Genomic DNA, 24678 nt, shown 5'->3' on the forward strand with positions numbered 1-24678 from the left:
GTACTGCCCAATTCTTATCGCATAGGTGGGTCTGCCGACAATTTAATAAAATCGAATCGATTAGTTCGTCATAAAAACGTTAATTCCAAATACGGTAGAATAAATGTGATCAGAAAAGTATGATAAGCGATGGTACCAAATATAAATCGTGAGTCTATTAAAATTCGGCATGCAGAAAATAAGAATGGAGCTCTGTTTTCATGGGTACAGGCTTCTAGTCGTGTGGCTGACGCTCGGACAGAGCGTTGCGCCGGCGAGCTACTCATTTATGACTTAAAGTTATATGATACGCGGAAGAAATTGTGTCCGATGAAACTTAAATTTTATTAGCAGGTATTCCAGATCAAATGTGTGAGTACTATTATCCCTTTGCATATAAACCTGTAAAAATTTGAACAGTTAATAATGCCTGCTTATTTTCCTTATTTTTCGTCCTAAGAAGGAAATGTGGAGGGGAATTATGGGAAGGGAAGAGTGAGAGCAGGGACAGAAACTCTACTACAGACATAATAAAGTAGCTTATTTATTATAATGAACTAATTAACAAAGAGTCGGTAAGCAACGGAACAGCTGTGGATAGAGATACCGCTATACACTATAAAAACTAGTTATGGTCGCTTATTAACTAAACAGGAGACGGAAAATGGCACCAGGAAAAGCTGTATAAAACAGTACTATCTTATCATTCGCCATTTCTTACTTTAAATAAATAGCCAACATATGAAAGCCTGCTTTAGAAGAAATATATTGTTCCGATTAATTTCCTCATGGTAGTTCAGACATTTATTATATTTTATATTAACAATTTAAACTGCATTCAGATGGTTCACTTGCATTGGCATCTGTCCTTCCCAGCTTCCATTTTGCCCACCTCCAACCACACATACCTTTTCAAACGTTCCTGTTAGTCTTTGGATATGTAAGAAATTTAACGAACAATAGCTTTCACTAATTGCATATTTATTCAGTCATAAATCCACATTATATTTAATGTTTCCCACATCAAATTATGACAGCAGAATTCGCATTCACTAATTTCGTTTTTCATAATTTGTACTTCGCCAAATATTAAACTATTAGAGTGATAAAATCGAAGACGTTGAGATGTACGAGCCGTGTAACATGAGAGCGATAAGAAATGCGTACAAAGCATCTAGAAACCTAAAAACACAAAACCACTTTCCAGACCGATATGTAAATGAGGTAATAATATTAAAATTTATTTTACAAAAACAGCTATAAAATAAACTGAGTTTAACTTGTTCAAAATAAGATCTGATGGCGGGCTTTCGTAAACACCGTACTAAACCCTTGGGTTCAACAAAAGGCAAGGAATTCCTTGGGCAGTTAAGATAATATCAGCTTCTCAGAAATGACTTTGTTTCGTGAATTTAATTACTACCACGTATTCCATAGTTGCTGGCATAAAACCCACGTTTAAACAACTGGACAATATTGGGACAACAGAACCAAGCACGCGAGAATGTAAGTGAACACAAGCTACTAGGCCCAGGATGCAACATCCATTCCCCATAATAAGCCGTTAAAATTGCAGTAGCGTCGGCACGAACGAACGAACGAAGGCGTACGATATTCTTGTTCTTGTTGTAAAACTTCTCTGCCTACACAAAGGATGTGTGTTACATTCCACACAGCATACAACGAACATCACTGATATTACAAACCTAACAGAACGAATCTTTTTTTTTCACTTTTAAAACTTCCTTGATACATTCAGCGTCAAGAATGAAGTACCCTACTTAAGACATGCATTCTTGGGTTAGACGTATTTCCAACTGCGTGGTTTATACTTTGTCGAAGAAATATGAATTTAAAATAATGTTGAAGAACGCGATATTGTGACCGACAAAACTGCCGAAACCTTGTAGTGATGTACCTCAAGGTCATACGGTGACATGCTGCGAGTGTGGTTCATTTGTAATCATTTGTACCCAGTAAACATGGCGTAAAATTGACTGCTCCAATAGAGATTTTGAGCCAAGGACAAGCAACATGCAACAATGCGTCTTCTAGTGTCTGAAGGAATAAAAGTGGCATAGATCTTTAACGACTGACTGTCAAATACGGACAGAACTTTTCCCAAAATGGAGTGTGCACAAGCGAGTAAAAATGTTCAAAATCAGTAAAATCAGTGATCTTTATGCAGCCATCCACATCTACAAACGAACAAAACATGATGCGTGCTTAATCAATGACTGTTGAAAACTGTAGATTAACTACTACAGAAATTTCTAAAAGACTGGGCATTAAACTTTTTCGTACATTGTACAAACCTCTGACGCAGTAACCATCTTTACACCTCTCCCACGTGGTAAAATCAAACTGAACCACGCTCGCAACATGTAACTGTGTGACCTTGAGTATTACCAGAACTCAGCAGTGTTGCCAATCATACAATGAAAATATTCCAATGTTTCCCTTACTTTTTAATTGCCTTCGTATTTTAAGCTACTGTCGTAGAATGTTTTCACAGAAGCGCAGCAATACCACAAAACCCCGTCCGAGACTCGAACTCAATACATCCAGACTACGAAGTATGAATAATACATACTCTCCACCTTGTTCGGTGCATTGTCTGATGGACCGGATACTAAAAGTTTCAAACACTGCCAAATTGAAAATTCTAGTCCGAGTTTCAACTCGTGTTCCTGTTCTATTATTTTAGAATTATAACTCTGAGTAAAAACATTGGTCATTCCGACACGTTGTTATAAACTATAAAATTCAAAATCAGGATGTTCCTTAGGAGAAGCTGATAGTCGTTCAGGTACTCAAGAAGTTCCTCGTCTTTTATGAAACAAAGTTCGTTTACTGGCTTTAAAGCATCTAGCTATTAGACCCTATCCTGACCTGTGTGAATTTATTCATTACTCAGTCCCTATTTCTACTAGACATATTTTAATATTATTCTCACATTATTACCTAGGTCCCTTCCTTTCAGGTTTTCTGCCCCCTGCTTCAACCCGTCTTTTTTTACTGGTAGACCATCATAACCGCCTCACGAGGCAAAAGCGATCTACATCCACCGTTATTTAGTTGCTTGGAAATAGTTTTTATGTACGCAACATTCATTGTGCGGTACCATGGCGATAAAATTTAATCAAAATATTGTCATAAAAATAAACATCATTTTTCAAACTTTTAAACTGGGTACTTTTTGTCAATTAGTCAATTCATACGTAAGTATTTTAAAATGTAAAACAAATATCAGAGTCATAAATTGCATACATTTTAGTTCTTAATCATTCAACTTTATATTCCCTTTACACCCGATACAACATTGCTAAATATCCATTGAACCAATCAGAATGTTAAGATATGTTAGTTATTAAAATTCCTCTGTGGAATGAAGTCGCCTGAGTAGCAATTTGAAAGCGACACTTCCCAGTGTGTACAGGGAATGCAGAGTATCTGGCTGCAGAAGACTGTATTAGCTGCATTTTGCGTTGCGAACGTCTCGATTTGAGTGATATATCACGAGGGAACCCAAGCGTTTCCTGTCGACGTTCCGCGTCGCATTGCAACGCCAGCGTCGTAAGATAGAAAAACTGCTTGTTCAGTCAGAGACGGTAATAAAACTACACTGTCCTAAACAAATGGTACTAACTAAAGCGGTACAAGCTGTTAGGCGTACAGAACTTAGATGTTTACCTCATCAGAATGTATCTGTCACTGAAACTGTGATCACAAAATGTGCTATTGGACCCTACCCAGAGATAATTAAAGTCAGTCTGCCGTCGATAACCTCGCCCTGTTTCCATGTTTTAAAAGAAAATGTAGGATTACATTTTATAATGTAGCATCCCAGTGTGTTATCATGTTTTATTTTTCGTGTTGAAAAACAGTCATTTTTACACACCCTTCTGTGTTCACAGAGCTGCGCTATTATCCATCTTTCGACTAAATATTAGTCATCATCATGTCTGTGAATCAAACTTATATTACTGCAAGTTTTGATGTAACACAAGTTTATAATACAATTTATGAATAATAGTTAATTCTATACCAATGACGTGTTTAGTGTTTCGTTATTTTTTCTGGAGTAGTAGTGTATGCGTGTTTGTGTAACAAATTATCTTATATGATATAATTTTGCAAATGTACAAAGCAACGTTTTATGTCTATGGTGCGCCGTATTTGCATTATGTTGTTTGGTTATGCCATGTATTGTTAAGGTATATAGCTATGTGTATACATTACGTCGTATAAATTGTATATTTATTACGTTCAATATTATTTTCTATTGCATTATAAACATGTGTATTCATGTTATAACATGTCTGGGCATTGCCCCTTAGTGTATGAATCAATCAGCAAGATTTTTGAAAGAACAGATGGTATAAACATCACGACACTACAGGTAATTTCTGTATTGTTTTCCGCCGATTCATCAACACGACCAACATGGCGATCGTGCGAACTAGTGAGATATAAACGAGACCAGCGCCATTTAATGTAGACTCACGAAATGTGCCGTAATAGCTCTTCGAAAAGTATGAATAAACATTCTGTTAAAGTAAATGTTCTGTAAGATACACGAATAAATATTTTATAGGATATTTTAAGTGAGGATAATAACGTACAGGAATGAAGACTGAGTCAGTACGATTCTCTGAAACGTTATCATCTGCCGAGTAGTCTACGAGGCACCAAAACCCAAAATAACATCATAAAATAATTTATAGACCGTGTGACAGGTGTAAAAGACCAAATCATAAAACAGACTTTATAGTCGGAACAATAGCCCTGTAAGAAGGGCCGAGTCATGAAGGTGAGAACGAAACATTTTCTGTAGTAAGAGCTAATTGTGGAAATTTAAAGTGATTAAACTGATTATAAAATGACTGGCGTCTTGCTACGTTTCTCGAAGATTCCACAAGATCTGCGATGCCTAAAACGCGAGCGATGACTGGAATCTAGCAGCATAACTGTACTAAAGTTGTCTGCTGGTATCCAATATACTTCCTTTGTGATGCGTTTCTTAAATTTATTTAAAACAAATGCAAAGTATATTGTTATATATCGCTACATTCGGAAACTTTATGGTGGTGAACCCGTCTCCAATCAAATATGAACTATAAACGTCAAAAATCTGATCCCGGCAATGGGGCGATGAATCACTCCACTGTTATTTATTATTTTTGTATTTAGCTTGTTCTTTATTCATTCTTATTGCTGCTGTTTTAGCGCGTCTACTCTCCACTAAACTTTCTTACTTTTTTGTGATATCGTATTTTGCCAGATTTTTATTTCATTTTTACAGTTATTCTAGTCGAGTCGTTATCATTTACACTTCGCATTCTGGAGGTCCCGGGTTAAAATCTGGGGCCGGTGAGAGGTTATCTTGACTGAGGATTTTTGTTATTTTTCTCAGCATTTCTAGACAAATTACGGTATAGTATGGTACCTTAAATTATGCCACATATTTTTTAACTCATTCATTAATCATCCTCTCATTCCACAATATAACGCCTGAGATACTAAAGTGTCGTTAAATGAACCATCACCATAGCTCATCTGTTGATACATTATCCGGTTGTAGCTTCTTTGTTACATCATTTATTGTTGGATTGATTGTTACTGCGAAATTTCATCTTTTATCGTTTGATGGTATACTGTTTGTTTTTTGTCTGTCTGTTTATTGTTTAGTTTCTCTCGTATTATGTCGTTGTGTGTTCAATGTCTATTTATCGTTTCTTTGTGCACTGTTTATCGGTTATAAGGTTTATAAATGTATAATTTTGTCATTCTTATTTTGATGTGATAAGTTGCATGAATATAAATTCCATAAATAAATTGTTTATCACATAGAAGGGTTACTGCAAGCATTTCCATAAAAAGCAGAATTGACACAAATAACGAGAGAAAATCGTTACTCAGATATTACATAATCTTAAACACGTCGAACGAGTTTCTGTATTCTACCGTCTTCAGCGTTCATCAAATATTTCTCACAGTTAAGAAAATTCTGCACGCAAATGGACTCGGCCCAACGGAGGTAATGCCTATTTCTTACCTCATGGTTACTCCAGTTAAAGATGACGGAACAATGCTAATGAAACACGGAGTTTCTGTTGTGGTACAGAATTTACGGATAAGTTATATAAGTAAAACAAACATACAAAATATTACCAACATAAACACAGACTGTAAAAACAGGCAGAAATAATTTAATGTATAAAAAAATATGAAAATTAATATTAAACAAGCTAGGGTAAAAATATGGTTTCGTTTCTTTGCTTACTTAACAACTCTTTTACCAGTTCCATGCATTACGACGGACGAAAGTTCGTGCGTTATAAAGGTCTTGAGAGGGACCATCCTAACACTGAAATAGCTGTTCAAATCTCTCTTGAGAGAATGAATGTACGATCAGAATTTTCAGTGCTCGTTCTATGCAGACAAAGGATTTCCCATGAGCTGATATTCCACCGCATCGAAATAATCCGATCAATACCCATCACTACCCTTCCCCATACTGACAGATAATAATTTTTAGTTTCATTTCCTTTTTTATTTGACGGAATGTAATGGGCATATAATCTTAACTACAACCATGTTTAACTATCAAACATCACATTTTGACAACTGCTATATATTTCCCACCGAGCGTCGCCACCGATTAATAACAATTCGTATTCGAGAGGTACCGGATTCAGATCTCATCCAAGAGACCGTCTATCCTTACTGAGGTGTTTCGTGGTGTCCCACGGTTCTTCCAGTCATACGCCAGCATGCAGCCTTCCATATCCGTCCCTGATCATTCATTAATCATTCATCACTGGATGCTATAAAGAGTGTCCCGTAAGTCCGCGCCCATAGAAGAACTCTGTTATTTGGCAAAAGAAAAAGTCAAGAGAAAGATGAAGATTTCTTCATACTCACCGCTGTGATAACCTCAAATCTTACAAAGAGAAAGATGTTGCAAATCACGTATTTCCAATCTCAAGATTAATTATTTTTAGAGCAGGGTAAAGCGGTAATGAATGGAAAACAGGTATTGAAATCAAGCAAGAAGCGAACGAAACCAGAAAAACATCGACTATCGAAGTGTCATTTCAACATGGCAACATTTTAATATTGATAAAGTAAATAGTGCAGTACCGTAACAGCTCGTCCTATACAAAAATATTCCATCACTTAAGATTTTAAACACGTGATATACATTTCCGTCTTTATATTTTTTGTATTTTACCAAACAACTGACTTCTCCTATGGCTTCGGTCTTACAAAACACGCTAAATATTCTGAGCTGCTAATAGTGTCGTTGATAATTTCCAGGTACTAGGTCTAAAATCAGTATCAAAATTGCACACCCATTTCTACCACATTTTAATACTTAGAACATAAGAAAACCTTTACTTCCACTAAAAATACGTGAATTTACCTGAAGACAGTCGAGTTGGATAAACCAGGGTAAAAAGACAGAACCTCGTCTAAATATTTCTAACTTCACTAAGCCTGCCTCAGATAATTCTCAATCTGAAGAGTTAAAGCCCTAATTACGTCACAGTAATTAATGCGGCGGGGTGTTACAGAATCTCTGGCCCGTAGTTACATCATAAGATTAAACTCCTGACCGTGCCAAAAGAAATAAATTTTGAGTCTGAGAACAAACTTCTGAGAAAACATATAACCGTAAGCGTGAGGAAGTAACTGAAGACTATAGAAAAATAAACAAAATGCTTTAGTCCTCATCGAATACTGTTAGGGGAAATGAAATTGACAGGAAATATTGAACACATAGGCGAGATGAGAGACGCATGCAATATTTTGGTAAGGAAATCCAGAGGAAAACGATAACTTTAAAGACCAAGGCATCTTTCCATATCCGTCTTACTTTATCATTCTTAAAGCTACATAAATTAAATGTAGTGTACTAGAAAACACAAGGGCATTCAGTTCAGGAGCAATTAAAGCTGCTTTGATATGATACAAACCAACATACAATTTACATAAGGTAAAAGTCAATTTTAGATGACATTTTCGGGACATTTTGTCCAGGTCTGAGGCTAGCTCAACCAGGGGACCCAACAGAGAGGCGGTATGTTAAGACGGGAGAATATTCCAGCTTCCGAAACGTTGTATTTTTATTATTTTATAATTTGATTCAAAAGAATTTTATTCTTTACGCTTGACTTGCCTCGTATTAGGTCTGTAAACCTACTCACTATGATTAGTGAGTGTTATCATCTTCAAAATATTCATGTTCTAAATTCATGATACTAAATTTCCAAACGTGATTTTACTACTTTCGACATACCACCCTGAACATATTCACGAAATTTAAATGTGCCACGCGATGGACTTGTCCAAGGATTGTACTGCAATTATAATGGAATTTTAAATAAATACAAAACTTTAAAACATACCAGAAACGACCTATAAAGCTACACGCACATTATACAACATATCTTCTGTAATACAAACCATGTTACCTCTCTAGTTTTTTCCATCTTCTATCTGATTGATACGCAATCATACACTGATTTTATAGTATTTGAAACGCCCCATATCTGAATCTATTTCGTAACTTCACAGTTCTTTATTACATAAAAATGTCACCATGCAGCGTCAGCGATAAACAATTTAAATTGTGTGTTATATCACGTCCTTCCGTTTTGTGTATAGACTTAATTCTGGTGGTACTAAGGATTATTTGTAGTTTGCTTCTTATGTTGCATTAACTTTAATGTATCAGCTGAGAGATTGACGATTGACGCCATTTCATTATGATAGTAACGGGCAGTTTATTTTAAGAAAAACCAGGGCGATGAACGAGCTTTTTGGCTAGTGTAACAAAAACAGGGTGAATATTCAATAACTTCGTTTTTTCCCACACAACCAGTTAAAATCTTCTACTAGTCTTCTTTCAAGCACTGGAATGAAAATATACCGCCGCTGAAAAGTATGCTGTGCATTAACCGACTAAGAACCAATTACTGGTTTGATAGTTTAGAACCCTTGTAACAACATTGTAATTAAATACAGTCAGATTCAGAAATGAATTCATGGAAAGAGGCACAGGATGAAGGAAAAAATATAAAGAAAGAAGGGACCGAAAACAGGCCAATTGCTGTAGTAAGAAATAAAGACCGATATTTTCAAGCAAGTGTGTAATGTTCGTTGTACGGGACAGCATTAGACAAAAAAATCGAAGATATTTAACACTTATCCTGTATTCAGAGTCATCCCTTCTGGGGGTTCGAGGCTCGGGGTGAAGAAGTCCATGTGGGGGTCCTTCCTTAAGATTTCTACAGGCAAAAACAATAAATCAAAACAAAAAAATAAAAACAGATAACCTATGAGTTTAATATTACTGGGGCCAAGCTGTATAAAGAGTGTATTCTGATTCCTATTTCGGAATTTAAAAAATTAATATGCTTTAATTTGCTTTATGTTACATTTTTACTTCTTACGTTCTTAAGGTATCGTCGTGCACAAATTACTTCATATATCGTAATCTTGATGTGCCCATAAAGGCTGCTCGCCCAGCCCTAAGGACAGCCCTATATATGATAAAACGTTTAAAACCTAGCGGCGCAGATGAACGCGCTTAGAACAAACTCAGGAACACATAAGCGACATAAGTTAACCGAAGTCAGCAGCAGCAAAGGTGAAGACTAATAACTGTTGACGAACTTCATCTTCAGAATTCTGAACAAGAACAAAATCCTTCATACCGCCATGGAGACACACAGTATCGTCAGTAAAGTTGATTATTTATGGGGTGAGGCAAGGGAACGCGAAGTTGGAATATGCAGGTGGTGGAGTCACGCTCCGTTATTCATAGCGACAAGATGTAATGCAAGACAATTCCCTACTCTTGATTGTCCTTGTCAGATCGATACCGTTCCTGGACACACTTTCATACAGGTCGCCGGTAACGAAAAAATTTCTCCAGACTTAAAAATCTCACAAACAAATAAATGGATCATCAACATATTTACTGATATGATGAGTTCCTAAATGACCGAGTGATTTACTAAATGACTGACAGACAGACTGGCTAACTGGCTGACTGATTGATTGAATGACGTATAGACTGACTGGCTGGCTGATTAGCTGATTGATTGAATGACAAAACAGACTGGCTGGCTGTGATCTTCAAAGCACCATTATGTTTCCTAAATTTTAAAAAAAAATTATGTTATAGCATAATACTGGCTAAAAAAAGTACCTAACCTTTCAGATAATACATAAACATAATTTAAAAATAACTTACGTTTAGGCATGGAACTGAGAAAATAACTTATTTGAAATGCCAACGTACAAAAATTGCACGTATTTCCATTCTACGGAATATTAGAAACAGTGACCTTAAAGAAATTTAATACAGAACCTGAACTTTACAACCGACTTGAAACAGCACACAGAATATTAAAATTGTAGGATGCAACTCCTCTGTTTTCCTATCAAGAATACCGAGTGAACTCTTTTTATTTACATAGGTCTATGTAAAAATGCAAACTATAATCGAACTGTCTTCGGGGACCTGTATTTTAACCTCTTTCCCCTGCGAGCGTTATTGGTTTTCCTATGTAACCATCACTGAATTACATTTTTGGCCTGCATTCCTTATTTTATAAAGAAACAAAGGTTTATGGTATCATCGAGTCCGTCTGTCTGCCAATGTATCTGATCCAACTTATAACCTTTGAATAAATCAACAAATTTTCATTTAACTTCGTATGAACGTCATGCCACGAGGAGACACCCCAAATCTGTACTTTTTAATTCCCTATCATCAGTAATATATTTAAGAATGACCTACTAACCTGCGAAATGTGTGCTGTATGTGATTCTCTAAAAGTAGTACGTAATAAATCTTAAAAATTATGGAACATTTTACGAGATTTCTTTCATATGTAAAACAAGGTCATAGGATCATACGATATCTAAATTTGTTTCTCTATTTGAAGTAGGTAATTGTTGGATTATTGGATGCATGACAACCGAGAGTCTTCGAGAGTTATGTCGAGAAAATCTAACGTACTGGTAATCTTTTCAAATTGAAATTTCGCACATAAATGGAACACTAAATTACGTAAGATTTGAAACCTTCTCGACGTACGAATCCTGACCTGCTGCTTATAGGGCAAATCTTCTAAGTCGCCATGATATTATTACTATCTGAATTCTTTATGGCCTTATCATATAGATCATAGCACCTGAATAAAATCATACGACGTTCAAGTGAATACCATAATTACTTAATCAGTGGTTTAAAGTGGTTTATTTATGAAATTATTTTCAGTGAGACGTCTTTGTGGTTCAAAATTTCTTAGAATTCACATATATTCACAATGTCTAAAACAAAACTTAATTTCCAAAATCAATTTTTACTTCAAAGCCTTGATCTTTTAACTTAAAGTTCTAGAAAGGCATCAACAAAGTTGTGTATGACCGCGCCTGGATCGAAGGCAACTTCTCTTACATGCCTGTGAAGCACAGCCGTATGCAGAGATCAGGCAGGGATACCTTATTTTTTGTCCTTGCAGTTACAGCCCGATTCAGAACTTAGTCTCCTATTTCTTCTAAATGTTCATAAATCTCTTTACCAGCACAAAATAACAGAAAAAACATTATTCCGCTGTTAACGTAATGTAAAAATGCGCACACTTTACAAATCCCGACAATAATGTTTGGCAAATTATAACCGACACTAAATAAACTACATTCAGAGACCTGGGCGAGGAAGAAACGATAATAATGACATATATATATATTAAATAAATTAAGTATAAAGTTGTGGACTGCAATCATTTGCCTCAAGATATGAGCCAGTACCCGGAACTACTGAAAACGGTACGATAATGACCTTCACATTGTCATAAAATCTAAGAATTTCTTCACTAGCTAAACAAATATTATCTTCTTCAGGAGGAGAGTTTTCCAAATAATGAATTCTAGAGCCTTGACCAGCCAGATCACTGCAACTGTCCCGACAAATGACCAAGAAGTTAAGAAAAATGTCACCCTTTGTGTTTGCCTGGCATGAAGACCTGACACATTAATGTACAGTAACAGATACAGGAATGTTTCCATTCATTTTATTTTTAAACGGAATAGGATCCCACACACGCACCATCATGGTTTCTATAGAGATGAGTATCAGCACACAGACAGAAGGGAGTTACCAACATAATTCTGGGAGTTCGCAGAATAGGTAAAGTTAATTAACGTCTGCTTTTCATTTAAGTTAAAATTTCAGCAGTAAAATGGAACCAAATATAAAATATTACAGACGCTTTTAAAGGCATTAGGTAGAATATGCGAACTGAAAAGAAAATTCCAACATATAATTAGATTTGGAATGGAGATTAAACAAATTTTTCTTCTTGCTTATTTATCCTCATCAATAACTTCGAGTGTGATGGCGGATTTAGGAATTGCACATACGAAAGAAACATTAGTTTGTATTCATTCCACAGATTACTACCTCTTTGTATGTTTCTTTTTCATAAAAAAGAAACAAACACATCACGAAGTAGTGGCTTTATTGCTGTGCATCTGTGTGTTAGTACATCCAAAATTCTTCTGTAAGTGATAAAAATATCCATGTTCCATTAAAAACATTGAGTATGAGAATATGGACTGCATTCAAGTGACTGAGGATAAGATTCAGATGCAAACTCTTGCGAACACGATAATAAAGTTTGAGGTTCTGTAAGAGATCAAGGAATTCTTGACTAGTTGAGCGACTGTCAGTATCTCAAGAATAACTCTGTTCTGTCGAGTTAGTTAATAAGTTAACAGTTTCGAATCCTTTGTTCGTCCTGCCCCGGAGAGCGAAGTTTAAAGACAAGTTAAACTTCCTGCCGTGTGAACAGAGTCCCGGTGCAAAGTTTCATCGAGGTAACCCATCGATTTCTGCCGATATACTTCCTCTCCTCTCTCCCCCCCTACTTCACTCCGTCAAAATATATTTCATTCAAAATGAGACACCCAATAAAATACAAACCTTCAAATAGAAACTTCTAAACCCTCTGGAATAGCTTTGTGATTATCTTTCTAAAATTGAAACTAGCATAAAATTGAATTTAACGCATTTCATTCAGTTTATGAATATCGTATATCAAGCTTTAGAACTCATCACAGACTCTTTCAAAATCATAATCTTTCGAGTTTACTTTTGTCTTTCAGAGGAAATTTGGTGTTTGTGACATTTTCAATAACACGGTATACTTCACTCCTTGTCAATGAATTCAAAGGGCAGACATAGGTCTATTTGTAACCTATGTGGGATGAAATAAAATATTTAGTCTAGTTCTACAGCCTTTATAATTTCTACTTTTCGTTAAATATTATTAGGGTGATCAAACTAAGGGGCGTGAGATGGGTGGAGCACGTAGCATGAGTTGAAAATGAATAAAACTCATAATAATTTTGTCGGAAAATTTCAACATTAGATGCCATATGGAAAAAAAATCTACACTGGGCTCACTGGGTGACGTCATAAAGTGTGCCGCTGCTTATGGTCGTAAAATTATGACCTAAATCAAAAACATTTGCCACTTACCCGTAGTTCCTAATCAATATTCTGCAATTAGCGATTGAATATAATTCTTTATAATCGTCAGAATTAAAAATGTTAATCTTGCAAGAGGTCACTAACACATTCATCAGTTACAATATTTGTCTCTAAGTTAATGTTGTTGTATGCCTGAAATAACAGCAGGGCAGGCCACAGTACGCATGCGCTGTACTACTTTACCCCATTATTTCAAAATTTTGTAAATGTTCTGAGCCCAGTGTAAGAATTTATATGAAGATAATATTAAAACAGATCCCAAGGATATGAATGAAGAAAGTGAAGTTAAGGCAACTGAGCAAGGACAGAAATCAGTGGTAGTACTGTCAAGACAATAGTGAATCTTCGAGTTGTATAAAAGGCAGGATTTTTTGTCCAGTTTATCGACTATCAGCTTTTATACAGAGTCCCGGCTTCATGAAGGAATTGGAATAAATAATTTTTAATTTTTGTCTGAATTTTCTTTTTAATATTACACTCATTGACTCAACAACTCATAAATCCAAAGGCTGCGTTGTTTTTCAAAATTTGTGTGCAGAATTAAAGCTCAATTTCCTGAACATATTTCATGTTTGCATCGAAACAGCTGTGTTCTCGAAGCGGACTTTATTTGTACACTTTTTCTACTTCGACACGGGTCTCACTTTCATATGCTATATGCTATTTTCACAAACGAGAGATTCTGAACGCCAAATAATAACCCTATAACCATTACATATGTAACAGAGTAAAAACCAATACCTAATTTAAGTTAACTGAATTCCAGCACTGCAGCCGTTAAAATTATCGTGGAGGGCCTTTAAATTGTTATTTAAATTTATTGATGCGCTTAATAGTCGGGTATATCCGCTGAGGATCAGTTAATAAACACTAAAAAAAAATCGTAATATATTGGAGATGAGTAAGCTGTAGCAGAATGATGGGAGATACTTGAGCTTTGTCAAGTAATACTTCGTTGAGTTCGAACAGCTCCTAGGAATCACACTTCATTCTGCTTTAGCGGTATTGAAAATACACTAGAGATTATTGCACTACAGCCCTGTCCATAGAATGTCAGTATCTTTATCTACTGAAACAACATAGTAGGTGCCTTCCTTCATATCTCAAGACGAATCCAATCCTTTGAATCGCTGTACATAGTAAATAATTAAATTTACAACTGACGATGGATTATGTCCAAAGTAAATAAAATTGTAATTTGATGTAGTTAATTTTGCTGTTTACGAAATATTTGTAAGTTTCTAAAGACTATTTCTCCTTCAATGGGAACAAAAAAATGTTTTAAATCAAATAAACTAAGTCAAACCGCCCACGAACGCCACGTATCAGAATTCCTCATGCAATTACAAAGAAAATCTTTCGGTAAATAGCCTCTTCCCCGCAGATGAGATCCAACAATATCTGTGTTAATACAAAAGAACTATTACGCATTATAATAAATTCCAACATACCGCCACCGTCTATAGAAAATAGTCTATGGAATATTCCGTTGAAACAATATAGTACACCAGTTTCTGCGTTAACACATTAAACATACTCAGTAGCGAAGTTGCCAATAGCTTCTTGGGAAAGGAATTTGACTGTTACTTCAGGTGAGCATCGTAAATGGCGATATTACAAATCAAAACGGTTACATCAAATTAACCTTTGTTGATTTGAAAATGGAAACATTACGGAGAATAGTAGCTGGTAAAAGTCCAAGAACTCTGGTAAAACCCTTACTAATCCATCCCCTCTATTCTCTTTAGCAAAGCCAGTGGACTCTTCCATAAAGAAGTATTTTCCACACTTTTCTTTGAGTAACCAACATACAGTACACAAACACACTTCAGTTTGAATTCAATCGCCAGGCTGTTCACAGAGTAAGAAAGTTAAGTACACACAGATACAGCTGTGTATAATCGCAATCAGTTGCATGTGGCAGTGAAAAGGGTAGTGTTAAGAGTTGGTGGAGAAAAATCCGCGTGTCTACAACGAATATCCTAGTGCAAGCCAAAAACTTCTCCAATTTCCTAATTATGGGTAAACCTATCCATCAGTCGGCGAAATGCTGGGGATATTCTCAGTTAAAACAGAAGATTGGTAAAAGAAACATGTTAAACTGTGAAATATATGATGATTGCAAAAATTGGTGACATTCAGAACGCGTTCATTTCTTGGTAAGGACAAGAAAATGAAAAAAAATTGAGCGAAACACTAAGTGATAAAGTTATCAAGGACCGCGCAAAAGTGCTTGAGAGCAGGTGTGTGTAAAACATTTTGCACACAAAAATTGGTATTTTGCTCCAGAAAGTGAGTTGACGTATATATACGCATTTCTGAGACGACTCATTATTTCTTAAGTATCCTACAGATACACATTCCACAATTTATCTCCTCTTTTACCCTCAAGATTTTGCACACCAAGTGGTATTTTATTACACTAATAAATAAAAATACACTACATAATAAAATAATTGAAATTTATTGCCATCTCCGATTTAACTCCAACATTACTACCAGACAACGGGGGTTTGACTGAACATACAAATGTTTGTTAACATTCTTCTCTAAAGTTTAACGCCATACGTACACAAAATTATTAGAGATAATAAGTGTGAATTTGGAATTAATCGATTAACTACTGAGCAGGTATTTTGCATTCGTCATACACTGTAGGGTAAATGGGGCAGTACATCAGGTATTTAGACACTTCATAAAAGCCCGTTATTTTGTTAGAAAGAAGTTTTGTACAACATTCTAGCTGGATTCTGTACAAACCCACCAGTTAAACTAATTCAGTTCAGATAAATACGGTACAGATCTACAACTAGAACTAGTTCCGCTCAGGTAAACATTTGTCTGACGCATTTCCTATTCAAAATGGTCGCAAACAAGGGGAGACACAACACAGCTGTCTTTCAACTTCGCTGCCATTAGGAAGGTCCAAGGAAACAAGGAGAAATTGGTACTGAATGGGAATGGCAAATGCTTCTTGCGTTAATTAATTTAGTTTCAATCTGAATTATCAAAAAATGTCCATTACTATCACTTTAATTTGCACTGTGACTTATATAAAAAGTTTGCTTTGCCCTTTAACAATTTTTCGTCGTTACGAGAATGTATATTTTTGTTGGTTTGGAAATAAATGGCGTCACCACAATGCAACGTTACTGTCCCATTTTATTGCATTGCATTGTGGGAATGTGGGTCGGACAAGGGATCAAAATCAGTAGCAACGGGATTAAAAACATTCCAACCATAAACGAGTAAGCCAGCCGACAGTCATAGTGGTTTCCATTTCGATAAACAGCAGGAAATAACAAAAAGTAATGGACTAATGGGGCATGAATCTAGTTATTATGGTTGTTGGGCCTATTCTATGTAACTTGTTTCTATTTAGCTCTTCTAGGGGCTAGTGGTGAGATTTTGTAAACACAGTCATGAACGTATGGATTCAACAAATTTCGGCTAATTTATTGCGCACCTACGCGTACTATTAGCATTTCTGGAAGTACCGAGCGCCATTTATTTAGTTTCACAGGTACGTAGGTACGTATTCGCATTGTCTAAAAGTGTATTTCACTTTTAGCCTCAGAATCATAGAGTAACCCAATTAACTCCTGGCTTGATTGTCAGTTGTCGGACAGGAAACTGATGTAAGTGGATATATTCCAAGAACTGGGCTGACTGCATCGGTAATCTGAAGCCTGAACAACAAAGGTATATCATAACAGAGTCACCAACTTGCTAATTCGGAAATCCATACAATTCTCAAAGTTCCCAGTTCCAACCTCAATTATTTCCCTCCCAGAATTTCGTATTTTTCCCTACGTCACACCTGTATTCACAGGATCAACCTAAGATGAACGACAAGAGTGCTTGTGTAACAGGAAACTACACAAAATGGTTTCCTTACTTCACTACTTAGTGCCGAACACTAACTTACGAGGCGCGTCCTCAAAGTAAGTTTCCCACTCGTCCCACAGCTAGCAAACCTTATATTGCGCGAAGCGACTGTGCGTACGTGATAGAGCAATGACGTAGCATGGCGCATGCACTAACGGCACCTCCCGCGTTCTCACAGTAGCATCGTTGCAGCTGTTGAAGATGGAGGTTCTTATTCCAGCTCCCGCCGACTGTGAAGTGCGGTCAGTGATAACGCTAGGCCGCACACGGCTCGACGGACAGCAAGTCTCCTGCAGGAGTTCAGCTGGGAGGTGTTTAATCATCCACCCTACAGCCCGGACCTCGCTCCCAGTGATTTCCATCTTTTCCTACACCTCAAGAAATTCCTGTCCGGTCAGCGTCAGCGTTTTGAGAATGACAGAGAGGCGGAGATGGTTGTCACACAGTGGTTCCAATCCCAGGCGGCAGACTTCTACGACACAGGTATTCAAAAGTTGGTCCCACGGTATGACCAATGTCTCAATTCCGGTGGCGAATATGTTGAAAAATAGCTGGACACTTGCTGTATCTGTTGCAATAAATATTTCCATGAAATTGTGTTTTGTTTCTGTAAACGGCCCCAGGGAAACTTACTTTGAGGACGCGCCTCGTACATCGCTGAAGTAACGGAAGGTTACCACAAGTTGAATAAGTCAATCAGCGCTCTGGTGCCATGCACAGTCGTGCAAAAGAACTATCACACAACCTTCGGTTAGCAACTCCCATCTCGTCAGTCCATTTAATATGTTTTCAAGGTTACCTGAGGAAAGGAAAGGGCAGTGACGTCTAAGTTCGCCGGAATCTGTCATCGCAAACGTTCATTCGTAGACCAAGTCAACCGGTCAGATGGGCCAGTGCAGATTTCAAGATACTCAAAGCACGGTTAAATTTAATGTGAGGTTAAAGATTAAACGTTACATATACCAGATCAGAGTTTTGATATGATGGTTCACTTCTGCGCACTCAGAAACCGTGTGACTGTCCTAAAGCAAATATTAATTTCCTTTCTTGTTACTATATGAAATGGTTTATGGGCCTTCTACCTTTGCAGACACTATCTATAAATTATCTATTTATTTCTACAGTTCCTGATACAACAGATGTTATTTCTGCAACATGGCGCCCCACCGCACTGCCTGAATCTTTCTAGATTAAAAACTCCCACAAGTTGGACGGGACGATGCCCATCGCGTTCTGTGGATCTAGCATTTCTGTTCTTTGTGATGTTACGTGAAGAACCACGTGTATCTAGTCCTCATCGCCAGTCACGTTACTAGAATTACAACAACGGTCACAGGTGGTGCTGCTGTGCAGCTGGCTTACATCCGTACCTTAACGAACGTGTGCGAAGACCTTGATTACCTGCTCGTTGTGTGTGCCGAGCTACTCACAGGGCTTACATTGCAAAGCTCTGAACAGCAGTAAATGTAAGCGATACTCGAGTTTTCCTGTCACGTCAGCAACGTATCATTCAAATCAGATAATCTGGAGTGGCGCTGTGAACATACGATGAAGTCAGTCGTGTGTACTCTGAGTTACTTGTTCTATGCCCTGACAATGCGTTTGGGCCTAGTTAAGAATTAAGTTATGAGTTCTTCGCACGATGCGCATAAAACTAACGCATCCAATTCTGTCCATGTCGATACAACTTGGTACATTTTCCATGCCAACAGTGTGTGCTATACAATAATACATTTTTAGTTCCCTACAATTAGTAAAACCAACGTGGCGGTTGAACGACCTTGTGTGGGATCGATACTGCAATCGATTACAATAAAGGCATAAAATGACACATAGTTACAGAAGTTAGGTTACGTTAGGTTAGGTTGGGTCGTCCTTGGATTTGCCAAGGCTACCCTCCGTGATTTCCGAGATATTATAATAGATCATTGAGAATTTGATAAAAACGCATTTAGAAATTGTGTATTCCAGTGCGTCTTCTTTCAAACTGTGCAGGAGACGAACACTGTTACGTTCCCATTTTCTTTGATTTAACGTCTCATTTACTCTGTGGTTAATGGAAACTTCGAGGTACGACTGGTTCTCAAACTCAAACCATTAAAGCGATGTATTTCAGAACTTCTGTAATGCAATTAAGATTACATTGAAGGAAATTGATTCGGGTTTGTACATAGCATAGGCATAGCCTAAGTTCCAAATTAAATTACTTTGAAATTCTCTTGGTCAAAAGAATATTTTAACACAAATCACCAACTAACAGAATGCAGTATAAGTTTCAGGTCCAAAATTTGTTAATACCAAAGTTTGCCATTAAGAAAAGATCCTCAGCTATATCCTGCTGTAACCGATGCTCACAGCATGTCTCCCTAAGATCCATTTTAATATTATCCCATATTTTCTACCTCTTACAAGTTGATGTTCTACAAGAGATTTTCCCACTAAAATTCTGTAAGATTTTCTATATTCGCCTAATTCTACTCCACATGTTCAGTAAAACCTGATTTCCCGAAATTCCTTATTATTTAACATCTTAAACTGCTCTTTTTATCCCACATTCTACTTTCAAATATTTTCCGCTGGTGTTCATCATCTAACACTTGCAAATTATTTTCTTCCTCCAAGTAAAAGACCATTTTTCAAATCCATATAAAACAACAGTACATATAGATCTTCAGAATTTCGAAACTCAGACAGGCGTAGGGTCAGAATTATTTTTGTCCTTCTTAAACATTCATTATATAACCCGGGCTAGCTCAGTAAGTAGACTTATAGTGTCTGTCTACGGATTGGAGGACCGTATTTGATCCCCGGCAGGGGACAAAGAACTTTATTTTAGCCTATATCCATACCAAGCGTTGAATTAGAGTATTTGAAAAGATATCCATTCACTTCTCAAGAATAAATCTGCTCTATGGTGTTAATAAGTTTAAAGAAGAGACTGGTGGAAACAAAACGTCTTAATCGTACAGCATAATACTTCATGAAAATTTGAAATGTTATAAGATCCACACCTAACTAAATATGCATCATTACAGACATAAATAAAAATAAGAAAACAAACGTATAAAATTTAGTAACAGTACTGTAACATCATGTAATATGCAATGGTTTACTTAAAGTAGATAGACTATATGTTCCAAATAAAAACCTCTAAAAAAAATAGAACATATCCAGGCCCCTTTTTATTCAGTTTTAATTACGTTTAACAACTCTGTACTCTGGTACCATCGATTTACAATACAATAACTTCACGTAGATCAACGAATTCATATTCCGCGCCGATTCCAGGCTGTGAAACAAGCGTCCTCACATTACGACGATTCGCATTACGAAATTTCGCTCATACGAACTTTTATAACGACACGCGTACTCTCCGCTTGACCCGCCATCCGAAATATTCCGAACTAAATCGAACACGTGCTAAGGACAAACAAAGGACAAATGAGTCAATTCGACTCAACAAAAAATGTGCAGACGTATCTCCATGCTTCTAATACGATTCGAAATTTCCAACCCAGTGTAGGCGTCCTCCTAAACCTGAGCACACGGATCTGCCCTTTTAACAGTGAAGTACCTGCCCGAAAACTTTCCAGTTCGAATCCAGAACCATGCGTAACGGCATTTAGGAATTTTAATGACAATAAGTAACACTGAAGATGCATTAGTGTAACTGCAGTGTACTTTATGCCGAGTGGGTGTTCTCTAAAATAGCATGATCAAGACGAATGTCATGATTCTGGGACATAACGTCTCTTGAAACGAGCTAAGTAATTTAATTTAATTTAATAGGAAGTCTTGCACTCACGCGACGGAAACTACGTACTGCTTCCGGTTATGAACCTTACTGAAGACGCAAACGCTGAGAATTATTTCAGAACTAGCATAAGTATGGAACGACAATTACATTACATAATAAACTTCAAAAGGCTTATTCTTGGCTGTTCTTCTGAAAGACCTAGACGTAGAAAGGAGGATAATAATATAATATGAGATTTCCGGTTCTCACGGCGGCTAGTATGAAAATGGCAGCGTTGATAGGCACCTCTAAAACGTCGGCAACTTCTACAAGAATACACGGTGCAACAACCCAGAAGACGATGGTCGAAATGTTAAAATCGAACCAGAAACGATTTGGACTGCAAAAGTCTGCCTGAGGGCAGAAAGCAGAAACGGTTCATCTAACGGGATAATGAATCTTAGTTTGTTATAGCAGGTGGGTAAGTTCTTAATTTATTAATATTTTAATCTTCAAGTTTTTAGATACGTGACGAAAATTTTAAAGATTCTGAACCTAATATTCGCAAGTCATTACTTTTCTCGTAACCTTAATTCTTACGTGTTATTGTCTTAACCAAATACCTGTGTTTTATTATTTTTTATGGATTTGTAAGTGTAATTTAACAGCATAAAGAGCACATACCGAAGCAGTAAAATGTTCATAGTCGCTTTATATTTCGTATTCATTCATACTGAGCCACAATTAACACATCGTTAAAATAGTTTTCGAAACGTGTATCCCTGCGTACATTCAGTTATATATAGACCTTTAAGCTAGTCTGTAAGTAAATGTGATGACCACAATGACGTGAAAAATGCGTTCTGAAACTTAATACACCTTTCAATTAGTTGTAAAACGGAGCGCGGTGCTTGTATTGTTAACACAATCTCAGCTTTCATTTCGAAGTGACTGTACACATTCCCATGTCACATAACGCCCATATTGATCCCAACACAACCGCATGCATCATCAGGTTATATCAATGCTGCCCATCCTTCGGGTACAATCAATAATTTGTATGAAACTACCATTGCTACAGCAGTAAACTCACAGTATCACCTATGACTTGACGAAATTTCACTATTCAAGTTTCAATTTGATTACTGGAAACTGTACGGTTACCACGGCACACTTAAATTAAAACTAACTAATTTTAATTCGATTAACAAAAGACAAATCTAATTCTACCAGCAATGTCAGAATACATAAGATGACAGTACACTGCGTTCACTGTTAAAGTTTAACGCAGCTGTCACTTCCCGGCTCCCGGCAGGAACTGCCGTAATATAGGTACATTGATTTTGTTTTATGTAGGGCTACTTGACTCATAACGGGAAAACTTTGTAGCGCTTGGCGGTGAATCCTACATTTCCAGCCGGGAGCCGGTGAGTGACACGTTGAACTCTGTGAGTGAACACACTTTAAAATTCATAAGCAAGTCCGAACTGGAATATGGTATCCAACTTCAAAACTGAAAGGATTTTAAACATTTTAACTTTTGAATAGTTTAAGTGTCTCAATATTTTTTTTTGTTAAGTGTAAGCTAACAAATGACGCAATATCTTTGAACCACGTACAAAGACTTTGGTACGCGTAAAAACATATGAATAATTGTCTTTGTCGCGTAAATTCAGTATTCTATTTACTTCTAGAACCATGCTGAAATGTTACAGTGTAATATTTTATGTAAAGTGGTTGGTTTAAAGCAAATAAATCTATCTGAAATCGATAAATTTCCTTTCCGGTACAAGTTTGCGACTAACGTGTGAAATCAGTTGCAAAATGAAACAACGCAAAATGTGAAGATAAAACAAAGATATTTTGTTGAGCTACGGATGTATTTTAAAGAGTCTGACAGAGTATGTCGCTATAACATCCAATCCTATGGACCTGGAAGCTAAAACAAGTAAATGACAGACCAAACACAGTTGTGTGAAAAGTGTATAAAAGCTACGGAATTTGAAAGGCGCTAATATAATGACAGGGGAACGATATATTTATCACAACGTAAAAAATACAAAGAATAAAAAGAAATGAATATTTTATTTCGTTAATGCACACAAACTCAACTAAATACACATTCCCATTATTATAAATGACTTCTTCCTATCACTGATATGTATTTTCTATGAAATAAGAAACACATTAACTGAACAGGTGAATAAAAATGTAAACCACGTCATTGCATTTACAGACATTTGTGTTGATCCGTACTACGAGTATTTTAAACCACAATTTGATAGAATTTATAGCTACAATTCACCTAACTCCAAGGGACATCTTCCTTCACGACAAGCTATTATTAGCTCAATTAATTAAGAAATTCCTTCCCTGTTAAGGAACAAGAAGTTGTCTATGAAGTCGGAACAGGCTGAAAGCAAGCGCCCACGTCTGTGTCATCAAACACGCGATTGTTTAAATTATAAAGCCCATTGCCCAGACGTGGGCTATTTTAAGCATTCCCCATTAGTTTACTTCCGTCAACCAAGAGACAGTTAATGCTTAAAGTTCGAATAAAATAAAATTTAAATATTTCGATCTACAAAAAATGTGGTAATTGTATTTCAATAATTATAGGGCGACATGACATAGGTACGTAATATCAATTACTATTCATTTACATTTTTTAATGTTTATACATAACTTTATAGTTTCGTGTTGTCGCCAATGGATAACACTCCGGCCTGACTATTAGTGCCAGTATATCACTAAAATTAGTGGAGTATGAAAGAAATATTTTACTATAAAGCATTTTGACGAGACTGTTGGGAAGATTCGATAATATTGCATTTCCGTGCAACTTAAATACTAGTCCAGGGTCTGCCACTGATGGACGTCATTTATAATGAAACACATAAATAGTGTTTCAGCCAAATATCTTTCTTTTGTTTCTGATTTGTTTAATCTATAAATCATGGTTTATCTTCACAGGCTGACAATCACTCAGCTGGCTAAGAAATGTCCTGTCTTTTTGTAACCTGACAGATTATTACTGTATTTAGAAGGACTTTAACTGATCAAAGGTCTTTACGTGATCCATATAAATCCAGGAAACATACTCAAACCACAATTTGCATACAATTCAAGTCGTCTCTTTCAGGTTTCCCGGCTAAACTTCTGTGTGTATGTTATCTTTCAATTAAAATTTAGGTTTATCACTGTATCAAATATCTCATTCCTAGCTACACTAAGTCTTTAGTTAATGTTAATAAGCGTAAAAGTGAGTACCGATTTCACAATGTCTTCTCAATATTTTACATTCACTCAAGAATATCCTTCCATTATTCTTAAAAAAATACCATAATTTTAAAAGCTTTACAAGAAATCACAATTTCAGGGTTCTACACTAAACAGTATTTTTTTAGTTTCTTCCTCAGAATTTTACACAGCCATGATATTGATGTGAATAAAAAGTCCCGTAATCAAAACGCTGAAACGTATGGACATCAATGTGGTT

At 36.4% G+C, this 24678-nt stretch overlaps 1 protein-coding gene and 1 long non-coding RNA gene across 4 annotated transcripts in view; both read right to left on the bottom strand.

Moving 5' to 3' along the window:
- Positions 1-24678, bottom strand: part of LOC110832898 (1-phosphatidylinositol 4,5-bisphosphate phosphodiesterase epsilon-1) — a 468153-nt gene that overhangs the window by 436646 nt on the left and 6829 nt on the right. The window lies entirely within an intron of this gene.
- Positions 1-24678, bottom strand: part of LOC110832940 (uncharacterized) — a 176196-nt gene that overhangs the window by 91723 nt on the left and 59795 nt on the right. The window contains exon 3 of one of the 2 annotated variants that reach the window (XR_002544096.2): positions 9142-9275. The exons of the other annotated variant lie outside the window; for it this stretch is intronic. This is a non-coding gene — a long non-coding RNA (uncharacterized LOC110832940). Of the gene's footprint in view, positions 1-9141; positions 9276-24678 lie in introns of those variants that run through there. 2 annotated transcript variants of the gene reach the window in all.

This window comes from Zootermopsis nevadensis, unplaced genomic scaffold, assembly GCF_977971745.1.
Source record: "Zootermopsis nevadensis isolate Lab colony 2312 unplaced genomic scaffold, Znev_1.0 Znev_ptg000008l, whole genome shotgun sequence".
Taxonomy (NCBI): Eukaryota; Metazoa; Arthropoda; class Insecta; order Blattodea; family Termopsidae; genus Zootermopsis; species Zootermopsis nevadensis.